Below are 18,234 nucleotides of genomic sequence, written 5' to 3' on the forward strand. Positions count from 1 at the left end.
CTGGCTTTTAATGCTCCAGCTCCTCCTGCCTCACATGCTCTGTAGTGGTTAATCGTCTCCCTTAAACTGCTTCTGGTTGAGTCCCCCACCTCCACACACACACACATGCCCACTCAGGAAAGAGAAAGTAACTGATACAGAAAATTGGTACCAAGAAGTGGGCCCAATGATGTGGTAATCCTTATCATGTGGTTCTTAGTCTTTTGGAACTGGTTTTCAGGGAATATGGATGGATCTGGAAGTTTAGAGTAGAGAAGCCTTACAATGTTAGCAGTTCTTAATGGACCATTCTGGTGGGAGTTTGGAAGACCAGAAGGCCAAAAGAAATGTGGACTGTGGAGGCTCAGTTTATGAGGTTTCAGCAGACAAGGACTCTATCAGAAACTGGGATAGAGGTAGTTCATGGCTGCATTATGTCTGTGTGATGGTTAAGGTGTTGTCAACTTGATTTGTTTAGTAATCCACAGAAATCCCTTTCAGGTGGGTCTTTGAGGTTGCTTCCAGGAAGGATTAACTAAAGGAGAAAGTCTTTCCCCCAGAGTGAGACCTTCCCCCAGAACGGCCCCTCTCAGATGGGAAATTTTTATAATATATAAGGAAACTCTGGGTAAAAAGAGCCCCTTTCCTTCCACTTGGCTGTGGGAGCTGCTTGCTGCCTTCCTGCATGGATTGAAGATCAGCACAGACTGAAGACCAGCATCAGCTGAAGACCCATGTGGATTGAAAACAGCGGCTCCTCAGGAAGCCTCCAGGCCTTCAGAGCCAGATTGGGACTGCTGAAGCATCTGGCCATGTGGACTGAGCAGCTTCCGGGTTCCTTGATTCTTAAACTTGCAACTGCTATTAGATTACCCTAAAATAATCCAATAAATTATCTTTTTTTAAAAAAATTATTTTTATTTATTTATTTGAGAGTGACATACAGAGAGAGAAAGAGCCAAAGAGAAAGAATGGGTGTACCAGGGCTTCCAGCCACCGCAAACAAATTCCAGACACTGTGCATCTGTCTAACGTGGGTCCTGGGGAATTAAACCTCAAACCGGGGTCCTTAGGCTTCACAGGCAAGTGCTTAACCACTAATCCATCTCTCCAGCCCTCTTTTTAATATAATTCATTCTAGCAGTTCTGTTCCTCTAGAGAACCTTGACTAATACAGTCTGTGTCCTGAGAATGTGAGTGAAATTGAATTTAAAAGCAATGGAGGGCTGGAGAGATTGTTTAGTGGTTAAGGCACTTGCCTGCGAAGCTTAAGGATACAGGTTCAATTCTCCAGTGCCCACATAAACCAGATGCACAAGGTGGCACACACATCTGGAGTTAGTTGGCTAGAGGCTCTGGTATGCCCATTCTCAATCTCTCTCTCCCTCCTTCCCCCCTCCCTCCCTCCTCTCTTCCTCTTCCTCTCAAATAAATAAATAAATCCCTTTCTCCCTAACTGCCTGGTTTGGAAGTTTATCCCTGCAACCTTAAGCTGTCTGGTATACCCAGTATCCATAAAAAGCACTAACTATAGTTAAGAAATAGCTGGGCTTGGTGGCACATGCCTTAATCCCAGTACTTGGGAGGCAGAGGTAGGAGGATCAATGTGAGTTTGAGGCCACCCTGGACTACAGTGTGAGTTCCAGTTCAGCCTGGGCTACAGTGAGACCCTACCTTGAAAAACCAAAAAAAAAAAAAAAAAAAAAAAAAAGTAATGGGAGTCAGACGTGGTGGCTCATGCCTTTAATCTCAGCACTCTAGAAGTAGTTTTCAAATCCCACGCCATTAGGCTTTGCAAATGCCTTTAACCCCTGAGCCACCTCTTCAGCCCTATTTTGCAAGTTTTCTATGATGGTGAATTTAGCAAATTATTTATCAGACATAAAATATACTATTTTAAATGTTTTTTTTTTAATATTTTATTTAGAGCCGAGCATTGATGTACACGTCTTTAATCCCGGCACTTGGGAGGCAGAAGTAGGAGGATCACCATGAGTTTGAGGCATAGTGAATTCCAGGTCAGCCTGGGCTAGAATGAGATCCTAACTCAAAATAATAATAATAAATAAAAAAGTTTGATTTATTTATTTTGTTAGAGGTGGGGTGGTACACCAGAGCCTCTGGCCACTGCAAATGAACTCCAGACACATGCACCTCCAGCCCAAACACACCATTTTTAAAAAAACAGGGCTGGAGAGATGGCTTAGTGGTTAAGGCATTTGCCTGCAAAGCCAAAGGACCCAAGATCAACTCACCAGGACCCATGTAAAACAGATGCACAAGGGTGTGCATGTGTCTGGTGTTCATTTGCAGTGGCTAGAGACCCTGAGCACTCATTCTTTATTTACCTCTTTCTCTTTCTTCTCTCTCTCAAATAAATAAATAAAAATAAAAATATATTTTAAAAAATCTAAGAGGGGCTAGAGAGATGGCTTAGCATCTGGGGTGTTTCCCTCTAAAACCAAAGGACCTAAGTTTGATTTCCCAGGACCCACATGAGCTAGATGTACAAGGTGGTGCATGCTTCTGGAGTTCATCTACAGTGGCTGAAGGCCCTGGTATACCCATTCTCTCTCTCTGTACCTGTTTATCTCTCTCTGAAATAATTTTTTTTTTTGAGGTAGAGTTTCACTCTAGTGTAGGCTGACCTGGAATTCACTACGCAGTCTCAGGGAGGCCTCAAACTCATGGTGATCCTCCTACTTCTACCTCCCGAGTGCCGGGTTAAAGGCGTATGCCACCATACCCAGCTGTAATAAAATATATTAATTTTTTTTTTTTTTTTTGGTTTTTCGAGGTAGGGTCTTACTCTAGCCCAGGCTGACCTGGAATTCACTATGGAGTCTCAGGGTGGCCTTGAACTTCCGGTGATCCTCCTACCTCTGCCTCCAGAGTGCTGGGATTAAAGGCGTGCGCCACCACGCCCAGCTTAAATTAATTTTTTTTAATCAAAGAGGCTGGACATTATGATGAATGCCTTTTTTTTATATGTTTTTTATTTTTATTAACATTTTCCATGATTATAAAATATATCCCATGGTAATTCCCTCCCTCCTCACCCCCACACTTTCCCATTTGAAATTCCATTCTCCATCATATTACCTCCCCATTACAATCATTGTAATTACATATATACAATATCAACCTATTAAGTATCCTCCTCCCTTCCTTTCTCTACCCTTTATATCTCCTTTTTAACTTACTGGCCTCTGCTACTAAGTATTTTCATTCTCACGCAGAAGCCCAGTCGATGAATGCCTTTAATCCCAGCACTAAGTAGGCTGCGATAGGAGGATCACTGTGAGTTCAATGTCAGCTTGGACTACTGAGTGAGTTCCAGATCAGCTCTGGCCAGAGTGAGGCCCTTGCCTCAAACTCCCCTGTCACCCAGATTAGGAAATATATTGTACATAAATGAAGAAATTGTTTAATTATTGTGTAACAATTTCTACCTCTTAATACTCTGCCAGAAAGTGACAAGTCTATGGTATGGACATGAGAATACTTCTGAAATATACTAAACTAAAGCACATGTTTTGGTCTTCATGCCTATGTTCAAGCATACTCACATATATCAATTGTATACTTGTGTCTGTGTGTACCTAGAAATAGCCTGCAACAAACATTCAGTTGCTCACAGTGGTTTCTCCTGCCAGGGGCAGTATGTTGAGAGAGAGATACGAAGGCAGCTTTTCACATTTTACTCCATTTACTTTAGGGTTGTTTGCGTTTGGGTTTTGTTTCTTTTTTGGGTTTTTGTTGTTGTTGTTGTTTTTTAATTTAATTTAATTTTATTATTTATTTATTTATTGTTTAAGTAGGATCTCACTCTAGCCCAGGCTGACCTAGAACTCACTTTGTAGCTTCATGCTGGTCTCAAACTCATAGTGATCTTCCTACTTCAACCTCTAGAGTGCTGGAATCAAAGACATGTACCACCATGATGCCTGGCCTCTGTCTGATTTTTTAAAATAGTGTTTTATGTCTTCAAGTAATTTTCTAAATTCACCTTCATTGAAAACTTGCAAAATAGGGCTAAAGAGGTGGCTTGAGGGGTTAAAAGTACTTGCAAAGCCTGATAGTGAGGGTTCAATTCCACAGTGCCCACATGGAGCCAGATGCACAAAGTTGTTCATGCATCTGGAGTTTGCTTGCAATGGGAAGAGGCTCTGGCATGTTCTCTCTCCTTCTCTCCTCCCTTGCAAATAAACAATAAATGAAAAATTTCAAAACGAAGAAAATTTGCAAAATAAAAATGTATAATATGCTACTCCTTAAGCACCATGTCACTTTTTTCCTTCAACATATGCCTGTCCTATTTTTTTATCAATGTGAGTGGAAATGAGTTTATTAATAAGTTAAGACCCGCCGGGCGTGGTGGCGCATGCCTTTAATCCCAGCACTTGGGAGGCAGAGGTGGGAGGATCATCGAGAGTTCGAGGCCACCCTGAGACTACATAGTTAATTCCAGGTCAGCCTGGACCAAAGTGAGACCCTACCTCGAAAAAACAAAACAAAACAAAAAAAATAAGTTAAGACCCTTAGCCTCACAGTGTTGGTGTAGCCTACAACATGTATTCAAACTTTAGTATTTCAAGCTATAATTCACAGTACAAATTATACTTTCTGCAAAGTAATAGGGAATCAGAGGTAGAGGCTGTAGCCAGTCAGTGGTAGCACTCTTGCCTAACATGCACAAAATCCTAGGTTTGACCCCTGACATTGTAAGAAAAAAGCAATGGTTCTGGCCCCACCTCCCTGTGTGTATACTAGGGAATGGAAAATTCCATCAAGCAGCACTTACTCTACTGTCTAGTGACTCACAGAGCTATGTTCTGCCCAACTTTATGCCTTTAAAGAAAATTCTGCCAGCAACTCACTATGTTTCACAATCCACAAACAGGTCTGAGCCTACTGCTTGAAAACACTGGCTAGAGGGCTTCCAACATCCAATTTGTGAGTCCCTGACAAAATTGCTACTCATAGTATGAAGCAAGTTTTTTCTCCCTCTCCCTCTCTCTCTCTCTTTAACACACACACACACACACACACACACACACATGCACTAAGTGACCCTCCTAGCCAACATGATCCTTTCTTAGACTTGAGCCATCTTATGGCCAAAAGTCATGCTTCATCTTTGCCTTACCTCAAGAGCTTAGTATTCTTGAACTTTATAACACTTAATAGTCGAGCAATTTTCATTAGTTTCCCCATTAAAGATCCCCTCTCCTTTTGTGATATGAAAATTGAATTTTCAAATGAACTCATTTATTGGAGAATTTTGAAATATTATTTGATCGAGGTTAAAAACAACAGGAGACTGCCTGTGATTGAAAGGCCTCACTAGGCATGTCTGGCTGCCCTGACAGGCAGAAGTGTGCCTACGAGGGGAAAGCATTGGCCTTTGGGCCCATGTTCTCAGTGCAGATTGTGATTTTTTTTTTTTTCCCAAGTAGGTCTCACCATAGTCCAGGCTGGCCTTGAACTCACAGGGATCCTCCTACCTCAGTCTCTAGTGTTAGAATTAAAGGTCTGTACCACCACACCTGGCTCAGACCATAAATCTTAAACAACTGTGAATTTTAATTTTTTTAATATTTTTATTTATTTACAAGTAGTGGGAGATAGAAGACAGACTGACAGAGGGAATGGGTGCACTAGGGAGAGAGACAGCTGCTGCAAACCAACTCCAGATGCGTGTGCCACTTTGTATATCTGGCTTTTTGTGGGTGCTGGGGAATCGAACCCAGGTCATTAGGTTTTGCAGGCAAACTTAACTGCTGAGTCATCTCTCTACGACCTATAGTGAATTTAAAAAAAAAACCATGAAAACACAATTACCTTAGAATACATAAGAACACCTCCTGTAGATTAAACAATCATTAACTTGCTTCCAGGGAGACCTGGGGAGAATAGTTATTTGTTCAATGTTTTAAAAAGATAGTCCATAGCTGGGCCTGGAGGGGCGCACACTTTAATCCCAGAACTCAGGAGACAGAGGTAAGAGGATCACAGTGAGTTTGAGGCCACCCTGAGACTCCATAGTGAATTCCAGGTCAGCCTGGGCTAGAGTGAGACCCTATCTCAAAAAAAACAAAAAACAAAACAAAACAAAACAAAAAACAGCTAGTCCTCAAAATCCCTATGTAGAGGAGGCTCTTATCTCTTAAAAAAAAAAACACAATATTTTAAAATATATTTTGTTTGTTTGTTTGTTTGAGAGAGAATGGGAGTGCCATGGCCTCCAGCCACTGCAAACCAACTCCAGCGCCCTCTTGTGCATTTGGCTTATGTGGGTCCTGGAGAATCAAACCGGCATCCTTTGGCTTTGCAGGCAAATGACTTAACTGCTAAGTCATCTCTCCAGCCCCCACAATATTTTAGAGTCAGATCATCTTAGTTGAAGATCTTAAATAATAATTTTTTAATATAATTTATTTATTATCATAGAGAGACAGAGAGAGAGAAAGCAGTAGATAGAGAATGGGCATGCCAGGGTCTCCAGCTGCTGCAAACAAACTCCAGATGCATGTGCCACCTTGTGCATCTGGTTTATGTGGGTGCTGGGGAATAGAACCTAGGTCCTTACACTTGGTAGGCAAGTGCCTTAACTGTTAAACCATCTCTCCAGCCCCTTACATAATAAATTTGAATGGGATTTTAAAATACTAAAATCAATTTTCAAATAGCTATCTCTAATTCCTATACTGAAGTCAAACCTGACCACCTTTCCCAGGGTCTGGCACCTGTGTATACCAGACATGAGATACTTTCCTACATCATTTTCAGTCTATCAAACCTACAGAATGGAAGTGTGCTGTTTTGAAAAAGGAGAGGTTTTAGGGGCTTTGGGTGAGTAGTGGGGAGGCTCAGGGAAGGTGGCTGATGCAGGAGTGGCATTTGTCATTTTCAAGCCTGTTTTCTGCCCACAATGTGGCCTTTTGTACTCTTCTGCACAGGAGTTTACTCCACAAATATTTATTGCCACTGAATGTAGCAAAGAGCAACACTAGGGGCAGAGGCTGCAGTCTGGTTAAGGGGCTAGAAAGGCTAACCCGCTGAGTGTACTGTTGCTAATGGGCATTTGGACTTGCAGTGTTCTCTACAGGGGCGCCCCTTTCTCCTGTTTACTTAGTGTAGTACCTATATGCTTAAGTCGGCTAATGCCTTAATCTTTGGGTAGAGCTTTCCATTCCATTCATTGTTGTTAAAAAAAAAAATGAAAAGAAAGGTGACTATGGAGGTGCACACCTTTAATCCCAGGACTGGGGAGGCAGAGGTAGGAGGATTGCTGTGAGTTCAAGGTCACTCTGAGACTACGTAGGGAATTCCAGGTCAGCCTGAGCTAGAGTAAGACCCTACCTTGAAAAACCAAAAAGAAAAAGAAAAAGAAAAAGAAAAAGAAAAAGAGGGATTGGTGAGGTGGTTCAGCCATTAAGCCTTTTGCCTACAAAGCCTAAGAGCCTAGGTTCAGTTCTCCAGTACCCATGTAAAGCCAGATGCACAGGGTGACACATGTGTCTGGAGTTTGTTTGCAGTGGCTGGAGATACTGGTGCTCCCATTATCTCTCTCTCTTTCTCTCACTCCTCCTCTCTTTCAAATAAATTAAAAAAAAATTTTTTAAAGAAAGAAGAAAGGATGGAGCCACGTATGGTGGCATACACCTTTAATCCTAGCAGTCAGGAGGCAAAGGTAGGAGTATTGCTGAGAGTTCGAGGTCACCTGAGACTACATAGTGAATTCCAGGTCAGTCTAGTCTAGAGTGAAACCCTACCTCAAAAAGAAAAAAAAAAAAAGAAAGAAAGAAAGAAAGAAAGAAAGAAAACAGTTAATTAAATCAAGGTAGGCCTGGTCACACAGGTCTGTAATCTGTAGCTACTTGGGAGGCTGAGGGCAGGAAAATGGTAATTTTGACACCAGTGTGAGTAGCAGAATGAATTCAAGGCCAGTCTTGGGAACTTTGGGAAACCCTGACTCAAGATAAAAGAAAGTAAAGAGAGAGCCAGGGATCTAGCTTGGTGGTAGAGGTAGATTAAAAACAAAATTATATAATTTGCATTTCTTTATTTTTAATTTACTGTTTTATTGATGACTTCCATAATTATTGACAATAACTCATGGTAATTTCCTCCCTCCCACCACTTTCCCCTTTGAAACTTTACTTTCCATCATTCCCCTTTCTCCTCTTAGTCAGTCTCTCGTTTATTTTGATGTCATCATCTTTTTTTTTTTTTTTTTTTAGGTACTGTTTCACTGTCCCAAGCTGACCTAGAATTCACTATGTAGTCTCAGGCTGGCCTCTAACTCACAGCGATTCTCCTACCTCTGCCTCCCGAGTGCTGGGATTACAGCCATGTTGCAAACCATTAGGTCCTCCTGTAAGCCATCCCCTTAGGATAGCTAATCATTTAGTCAGCAGCAATAGGAAGATTGAAGACCAGGAAACATGTAAGATGGCAGATAAACTGATAAAAAGAGGTGAGAATTCTCTGGGAATGAAAAGCTAACCCATAGATTTGCAGAGAAATGGAAAACCTTAGGTAGAGTTGGAAGACAGAGCAGGTGAAACCTGTGGCTGGAGTGATGGAAGGGATTGACCAGGGACAGGGAGCCTGCCTTGCTCCCCAGACTAATGTGGGGAAGAAAGGCTTGAGGGAATGGCTGCACCTAGGCAGTCGGGTGTGTCCTTTCATGCTGCTCACATGTTGTAGTGAGAGTTTCCTCTGCTTCACTTTCTAGATTTCTTAAAGTTCAGTTGAGTAATCTGACTTTCTCAGATTTACTGTTGATTTATCTGATGACTCAAGTTCAAGTTGAGCTGGTTTCCTTCCTGGGAAGGTTACTTTTGAAAACAAGGTAGTGTGCATATCAGGTTTGTCTTTCCTAGGATGACATCCATTGGTTTGATGCCTGCTTCCAGGGCCAGAGTCTTGGGGACACATCCTCAGTTTGGGGGTGGGGTGTAGAGTGGGCACCAGGCACTTATGAGCTCCTGGGCTCAATACCCAGCACTGGAAATAAAGCAGATCCAAACAAGCCACCTTTAATTTGTGTTTCACTTTTCCTTCTATGAAATGGGAAAATAGGGTTACTCTAAGGTACAAGGTACCTGTGAGACCAGCTGGGCTTGTGTAGCCTGCAGCATCTGCTTGGGCTACTTCAAAAAGTGAAGGGTTGAGCTCATTTCCTAAATTTTGGGATTTTTTTTTTTTTTTTCGAGGTAAGGTCTCACTCTATTCCAGGCTGACCTGGAATTAACTGTGTCATCTCAGGGTGGCCTCGAACTCATGGCGATCCTCCTACCTCTGCCTCCCGAGTGCTGGGATTAAAGGTGTGCGCCACCACGCCCGGCAATTTTGGGATTTGAATTAGACAATCCAACACCACCCAGTAACCCAGTACATACACTTACATATGAGACACATTGAAAATGCTTTATATTTAAAACATTAGAACAGTCTTGTATTATCCAAGAGTGAATACTTTTGACTTCTTTTAAAAAATATTTTTTTTTATCAAGCTGGGCATAGTGGTGCATGCCTTTAATCCCAGCATTGGGGAGACAGAAGTAGGAGGACCACAGTGAGTTTGAGGCCATTCTGAGTCTATAGAGTAAATTCCAGGTTATCCTGGGCTAGAGTGGAACCCTAACCCCCCTCTCTCTTTCTCCCTCTCTCTCCCCATATATATATATATATATATATATATATTTGTTTATTTATTTTTCACCCAAATTATTTTAAACATTTTTTTGTTTGAGGATGTCCTTGAACTCACAGCAGTCCTCCTACCTCTGCCTCCTGAGTTCTGGGATTAAAGACATGTGCCACCATGCCTGGTTGTTTATTTATTTTTAAGCAGAGTGAGAGAGGAGAGACAGAGAATGGGTGCACCAGGGCTAACAAGGGCCTCTAGCCGCTGCAAATGGACTCCAGATGCATGCGCCACTTTGTGCCTCTAATGTTGCGTGGGTACTGGAGAATTGAACTTGGGTCATTAGGATCTTCAGGTAAGTGTCTTAACCATTAAGCCATCTCCCAGCCCATTGACTATATTTTATGAGTACTTTTGGTCATTGTCTTTTATCTACAACTTTCAGAGTTTTGAATGTATGCAGTTTAAAAAAAAAAAAGAAGAAGAAAAGACATAGAATACATGCAGTTACTTTTGGCTCCCAAATTGCACATGAGTAGCAAAACCCTTTAAGATTCACTATTCATCTTTAGCTTTCCAAAGAAATTTATTTGGAGATTTGAGCACAAGGAGCCAATGTAGGAACACCAAGTTATTCCATGTTACCTAAATGTTCCCCTTTTGTGACACAGTTAAAGGATGTGCAGTGCGTATAAACTTTATTATTATTATTTTCAAGGTAGGGTTTCACTCTGGCTCAGGTTGACCTGGAATTCACTACATAATCACAGGGTGGCCCTGAACTCACAGCAATCTTTCTCCCTCTGCCTCTCGAGTGCTGGAAATAAAGGTATGTGCCACCACACCCAGCTAAATTTTATTATATTATTATTGTTATTATTTTATGTCTAACATAGACAATAAATTTTTATTTGTCAAAAGTATAAAAGCCTTGACCTTATTTGAAACATGGAAACGCTGAGTACTTAGAAGATACATGAAAATACTCAGCATAGATATTATTTAAATAAATGGAATAATAATGCTAACTTTTTTTCTGAAAAACATTCTAGGCCCTAGTATATAACAGAATTTATTGCTGTTTGAAGTCTCCATGGATACAGGCCCACACACAAAAGAGATCATGCTGGTAGTCCTTTATTAATACAAAACAACATGTCTCCTTTACAAGGAGTAGTCTCAAGATCTCATTTCTAAAATCCCTTTGTCTCATTTCTAAAACTTACATATCTGACCAAACTGACCTGACAAACGTCCCACATATTATAAATCAATTAATGTTCTGATTTCATTAATTTTAGCTTGTTTCATATATTGGCATTTGTGTTCTTAGTTTCAAAAGCTCCAGCTCTTTGTGTTCTCTGTTTGTGTTTTGTATTTTCAACATATTTTCTTCAACAGAATCCTTCACAGTGAATTTTGTGATGGTCACTTCTTGTTTCTGGTCTAGTCAGTGGCACCTATCAAAGCACTGGTCCTCGGCAGTCATGATCCAGGCTGGGTCCTTCAGAAATAGTCGAGAAGCTGCACAAAGATTCAAACCGACTCCCCCTTTAAAGAGAGTGGCATGACGCTTGGAGAGCCTTCGCCAGTGCTTTGAAAACACTGAACTGACTCTGCTCTCTTCTTCTGGGCCATAGAACCATCTAAACAAGTGAACATGAATCCAGAGGCTTAGGTGGTGTTTCTATTAAAGGCAGGAATGTTGTAAACTGGGAAACAACTAAACTTTCTATGTTGACATTCTTTGCTCATAAATCAATCAGGGCATTCATTAGAGCATACATCTTTTTTTTTTTTACATGTATAAAAATTATCAATTTTTTAAAAAGAATACTCTAGTAATTGGGGGAAAATTTATCAAATCATGAAGAGGTAATTCACCATATACAAACAATAAATGAACAAAATGTAAAATGGAGTTCATCTCATTAGGAACTAAATAAATACACATTAATAGTGTATTACTAAACTTACAGAGACATACAGACAGGTACAAAACATAAACCCTTGTTTACAACTCAGAACTCATTGTTCAGTATGAATTCTAACACACATGAGGATTATGATATTAAAGATAATAAAATTAATACAAATTGGAACATGGAATCCCTTTAGCAAAAAAAAAACCTTGATAATTATTACGTCTGTAAGGAGAGTGGTGACAGACAGTTCCCATGCACACGAGGTGAGAAATGTTGAAAGTACTGGCAGACATGTACAGACAGATCCTCAATGGATTATTTGTAAAGACAAACCCACCTCTGAAAACACGTTACATGTCCCTTAACGGGGTTAGTGACAGGACTGCACATCCCTGAAGCTGACACCAAGGTCCTTCAAAGTGTCACACAGGCCTGTAAGCAGGAAACTTACAAGGATTGTTTTCAAGAGGAAAAACGTCCCCGTTTTTGCTTCGAAAATCATGGAGAAAAAGAGCTGCTGTTTCTCTCTTGGTTATGTGACTTTAGGTTATTATTTTCATTATTATATATTTCTGAATTTGAAATTTTTAATCTTTAGCACAAGTCCTTTTCCTATTTATTTTCAATTAGCATACGAGTATTAGGTTTCATTATGGAATTTTCCAAAATTTCCTGCCTCCCCAACTCCCTGCCCTCCTTTGTAAACCCTCCAGCTCTGCATGGCTGCTTTTCTGCTTGCATGCCACAGAGCCCAAGTTCTTACTGATGTATGTTCAAAGAGCATACATCTTTGAACTGGATGTCCATTCTGTGTTGGTCTTTGTCTCACTGTGACATGACAACTCTTCTAGGGGACACTCTAGTAGATTATCGGTATGTATCTTATTTCTGCATAAAGGACGCTTGGCATGTGGCTGCTCACAGTGGATGATGTGGCCAATGCAAGGCTAATAGAAGACATGCACACAGTGCATAATACAGGCTCCAGGAGGGAGTCCAGGCAGATGGCACGCTCTTCATCTGAGCCTGAGCTCAGGATGAGCTTCATCTTCCTGACTAACTCAGCTCTTCAGAGGTGTCACTGCTGGAGGGACCACTGGAAGACATTCCATTTGAGGGAAGTTGAGTGTAACAACAGATCTGCCACAGCTTAAGCAGGAGCCCCAGGATGTCTGCATAGTGTGCAAGGATAGTCCCTTTCTTAAAGTGCTTTCCAATGGCTTTGTCTTCACTTTTCACAGACTGATAAATCTTTCTCTCTACCTCTGAGAGTGTAACGTGCTGACTGAATACTTTATGCTCTGGTAACTCCAAAACAGGCTTTCCTTGAACCTTGCTTGCCTTTGTTCTTCTAAGTGTGATAGTTTTTTCTTTCTTTTCTTTGTTTCATTGATTCTTCAGATTTTTAAAAAAATTTTTTGTTTCTATTTCATTAATTTCTGCCCTAATCTTTATTTGATCTTCCTGTCTACTGATTTTCAGTTTGCCTTGTTCTTCTTTTTCCAAGGCTTTTAAGGTGAAGCATTAGGTCGTTTACTTGAGACCTTTCTAATTTCTTAATATAGGCACTTAAAGCTATAAATTTCCCTCTTAAGACTACCTTCATTGTGTCCCAAAGGTTTTGTTATGTTGTGTTCTCATTATCATTTCACTCTATTCATTCTTTTATTTCCTTTTTGATTTCTTCATTGACTCATCCATCATTTAGTAGTGTATTGTTTAGTTTCCATGATTTTGTGTATCCTCTTGCTATTCATTTGTAGTTTGATTTCATTGTGGTCAGATAGAATGCAAAGAATCATTTCAATTTCCCTGTATTTGTTAAGATTTGCTTTGGATCCTAATATATGGTCTATTTTAGAGAATGTTCCATGTGCTGCTGAAAAGAATGTATATTCTGCAGCATTTGGATGAAATGTCCTGTATATATCTGTTAGGTCCATTTCTTCTATGACCTCATTTAATCCAGATGCCTCTCTATTTTTTGCTGGGATGACCTGTCAATTGATGAGAGTGGGGTGTTGAAGTCACCCACTACAACTGTGTTTGGTGTTATCTATGACCTTAGTTCTAATAGAATTTGTCTGATGAAGTTGGGAGCCCCCATGTTAGGTGCATATATGTTTAGGATTGTAATGTCCTCCTGTTGGAGTGTGCCTTTAATCAATATATAGTGACCTTTCTTATGTTTCTTAACTAATGTTGGACTGAAGTCTACCTTATCAGATATTAGGATAGCAACCCCTGCTTGTTTTCCAGGCCCATTGGCTTGGTTTAGCCTCTCTGCCTTTTCTCTAGCACTGTTTCCTATAGACTTCACAGACCCACCTTTAACATGACATTCCTTGCTTTCCCTCTCATTCTTCTCATTCTTCCATCAAGAAGAGGATGGCCGTCAAGGGAGTTGGTAAGAATTACTGCAATGGCGGTTAAGGGTCTGACCTAAACCCATATCATCAGCTAAAATTCCTCCATGGACATTTTCTGGCAGATCTTTCTCAGAAAAATTTGTCAGTGTGTTATAGTACAAGTTATTCCGCTGCTTCCAGAATGGTGGAAGGTCTTTACTGTTTTCCCATGAAGTCATCCAAGCTAGAGCTTGTTTCTGGTGTGGAAGCAGTGGTGTTTCAATACCCTCAGCTGGCTCCATCTCATGAGTTTTATCATCTTATTTTAATCTTCAAACAGCGTGTCCACTTCTGTTTTAAGCTGTTTGGCTGTCATCTGTATGCAGGGTGAGCTGGTGCACTACAGCTTGGTCCAGTTCTTCCAGAGCCCCAAGTATTCTCCAAATTGAATCCTGAAGTTTTTGGTGCAAGAGCCAATTTAAATCCTTGTTTCTTCAACTGATCTAAAATTCTTTTCTATTTTTTATTTTCCCCAAAACCTCATGTGGAGAGTCATGGTAAAAGCATTGTTGGCACCAAAAGGAACTACCCTGTGAAGCCAAAGGATCCATGTTTGACTCTCCAGATCCCACGTAAGCCAGACACAACATGATGCAAGCATACAAGGTTGCACATATGCACAAGGTTGCACATGCATCTGGAGTTCGATTGTAGTGGCTAGAGGACCTGGCACGCCAATTTTCTCTTGCATTCTTCCTCTCTCTCATAAGAAAATACAAACCAGGCATACTGGCACATGACTTTAATGCCAGCACTTGGGAGGCAGAGGTAGGATTGCCTTGAGCTCAAGACCACCCTTAGACTACATGGTGAATTCCAGGTCAGCCTGAGCTACAGTGAGACCCTTCCTCAAAAAAACATAAAAAAGGGCTGGAGAGATGGCTTAGCAGTTAAGGTGTTTGCCTGCAAAGCCAAAGGATCCTAGTTTGATTCTCCAGGACCTACGTAAACCAGATACACAAGGTGGCACATGCATCTGGAGTTCGTTTGCAGTGGCTGGAGGCCCTGGTGGGCCCACTCTCTCTTTCTCTCTCCCTCTCAAATACATAAATAAATAAATAAAATATATTTTTTAAAACATTAAAAGAAAAAGGAGCCGGGTGTGGTGATGCACGCCTTTAATCCCAGCACTTGGGAGGCAGAGGTAGGAGGATCGCTGAGAGTTCGAGGCCACCCTGAGACTACATAGTGAATTCCAGGTCAGCCTGAGCCAGAGTGAGACCCTACCTCGAAAAAACCAAAAAAAAAAAAAAAAAAAGAGGGGGCTGGAGAGGTAGCTTAGTGGTTAAACGCTTGCCTGTGAAACCTAAGGACCCCAGTTTGAGGCTCGATTCCCTAGGACCCACGTTAGCTAAATGCACAAGGGGGCACATGCATCTGGAGTTCATTTGCAGTGGCTGGTGGCCCTGTCATGCCCATTCTCTCTCCCTCTCTCTCTCTCTCTCTCTCTCTCTTTGCCTCTTTCTCTGTCACTCTCAAATAAATAAATAGTAATAAACAAAAATTTTTTTTAAAAAAACAAACTGCCAGAGAAAGTGAGATGAGGATTAATTTGTCTCAAAATGAAAGGCGAGTTTATATACAAGACTGTAACATACCAAAGAATATCTATGTGAGATGACAGAGACACCAACAGCCACTAGGAGAATAGGAAATGACTTAGACAAGCTATTTCTAATCCAAAGTTGCTAAAAATTTGTTCCCAGTTTTCGAAAAACTTGAAATGCAAAGGGAACAAGTGAAACATTGATAAACATTGACTTTATTGTCCATACTCACCAGGGATTAGGATGTGAATATCTTGCACTTGGGAGGCAGAGGTAGGAGGATTGCTGTGAGTTCAAGGCCACCCTGAGACTACATGGTGAATTCTAGGTCAACCTGGGCTAGAGCAAGACCCTACTTTGAAAACCCAATAATAATAATAATAATAATAATGCAAATAATAATAATAATAATAATAATGAATGTGAATATCCTAAATATTGAGAATGGGATATGAGTATTCCAAAGACTTAAGCTGAGTTCACAAAGACAAATGCCTAAAAGATAACAGGTAGCTAGGGAAAGAATGGGAGTCTATGAAAAATGACAAACTCAGAGGTAGAAGTGATTGAGCAATATACCCTAGCTATAGGAACCTGTTAAGTTCCAGTCAACTGAGGTTATATGGGAATTAGGATCTAATATTGACAAATATTCCATTAATCAAAAGTTACATGTTATGCATTGAGAGAAAATGTGTCAGAAACATAAAATTTCTAGATTTTATTTCCAGTAGGTAAAGAAAATAAATCTAACATACCACACAAGAATACCAGGAATGATGATACACACCTGTATACTTCCAGCACCCAAGAGGCTGAGGCATAAAGATTGGTGGTTCAAGGTCAGCCTATACTAAGAAGACCCTAATACAAACAACCAAAGAAAAATTGTGCAGTTCCAAGGGTGGTGCATACCTCTAATTCCAGCACTCAGGAGGCTGATGCAGGAGGATCACAGTGAGCTGAAGGCCAGACTGGGCTACAATAGTAAAGGAAATACAAACAGTGTGGAGGTAAAATGGAACTTACCTACACCTCATCAGACTGGAGGCTACCAGTTTGCAGCCTCTGCTTTCAACAGACCCTTCCAAATTCCAAAACCTGTGCACCAAAAAGGTTTGACAAGATGGAGTGCACTAGGTAATATATGAACCAGAGTCCATTTTTCTCCATGGTAATAATAGGAAAATGAGAGGACAACTATTTGATGGCTGGGGAGGGGAGAGAGGCAAGAAAATTGAGAGCTGGCCTGCAGAGATGGCTTAGCAGTTAAAGCACTTGCTGGCAAAGCCTAAAGATCCATGTTCAACTCTCCAGGTCCCATTTAAGCCAGATGCACAATGTGACGCAAGTGTGCAAGGCTGTGAATGTCCACAAGATGGCACATGTATTGAGAGTTTGATTACAGTGGCTTGAGGCCCTGGCACACCAATTCTCTATTGTGCACGCTCTCTCACTTTGTCTGATTAAAAAATATACAGTAACTTAAAAAAAAAAAAAAGAAAGAAAGAAAGAAAAGAAAATTGAGAGCTAGGGAGGCAGAGACTGGAGAATCCCCAGAAGTTCATGGGCCAGCTACCCTGGTACACGCAGCAGTGACCAACAGAGACACTGCCTCAGACAAGGTAGAAGGCAAGTACCAACAAACACCCCTCTGACCTCCACCTACATGCCATGTCATGCCTGTGCCTGCACTGACATACACAAACATGCAAGCACACAAAAGACAAGAAGAAAAAAACTGAAAGACTCCCAGAAGCCCTAACAGATTCAAAGATGACTATGATCACAGTGTTAACACTGAACTCTAAAATTCACTACCCTTCTACTTGTGCCAATTTGTGGGCCAAGGCAGCTGCAAGGTCTCTCTTCAGATGGCCAACCTGATCTCCATTCACATTATTGATTCTAAATGGCATTCTTATCATAGGGATTATCAGGCTGTCTTTGCAATGCAACCATTTCATTATTATTTACTACTCCTGTGTAATAGTGCAGTCCAACCACCAGATCTCTCAAAGTTCCAAATAAAACTGAGTCAGGCTCTTCACCACTGGTTAGAAAGTCATCTAGGGGAATGACATCTTGGAATTCAAAATGGGAAAGCAAGTTGGATAGGAGAGGCGTGGAAAGTTTCCCTTAGCTCCATAATAAACAGACTGCAAATACTTACAAACGGGATCTCTCTTGAACATTCAGGACACGGTGCCAGGGTGGCCGAGGGATGCCCAGGGCACTCCCAGTGGCTTAGCAATGCTCATTGCCAAGGGCGGAACATGGGCCACACGCTGCGCATCGACACCAACTCCTGCCCACCCACCCGCCATGGCCCTTAAATTTTATTATTTTTTAAATCCCCTTATCCATTCCTAGTTGATGCAAGCCTCTTTCTGAACCCTTGGCCAGTCTTTTGAGAATGGCTTAGTGTTGATTTAACAGGGCTCACTGCCACACAACAATGCTGGGAGAGGTGGCCGTCAGACAGATGTATGGGTAGATAATTATAAATATTATTCTAAGATTTGTCAAGCTTTGTGAGATTGAGAGAAATCTCCCACTTCTGGAACTATATGGTTAACTCAGAATGGCTACAGTTGCCTGGGGATGGACTAGGGCTCTTGGAGTTCAGCCAGAAACATTGTGATCTATTGAGGCAGTTATAAATGACTGCTTCTGAGACCAGTCTGCCCTGTTCCCTATTCCCTCAAAGGAGTTTT

General features: G+C 41.1%; 1 pseudogene; it reads right to left on the reverse strand.

Annotated features, from left to right (window-relative positions):
- Positions 1-10,900: 10,900 nt before the first annotated feature.
- On the reverse strand, positions 10,901-17,844 carry LOC101607318 (annotated as a pseudogene).
- Between the last annotated feature and the right edge of the window lie 390 nt (positions 17,845-18,234).

The sequence above is a fragment of the Jaculus jaculus genome, chromosome 1, assembly GCF_020740685.1.
Source record: "Jaculus jaculus isolate mJacJac1 chromosome 1, mJacJac1.mat.Y.cur, whole genome shotgun sequence".
NCBI lineage: Eukaryota > Metazoa > Chordata > Mammalia > Rodentia > Dipodidae > Jaculus > Jaculus jaculus.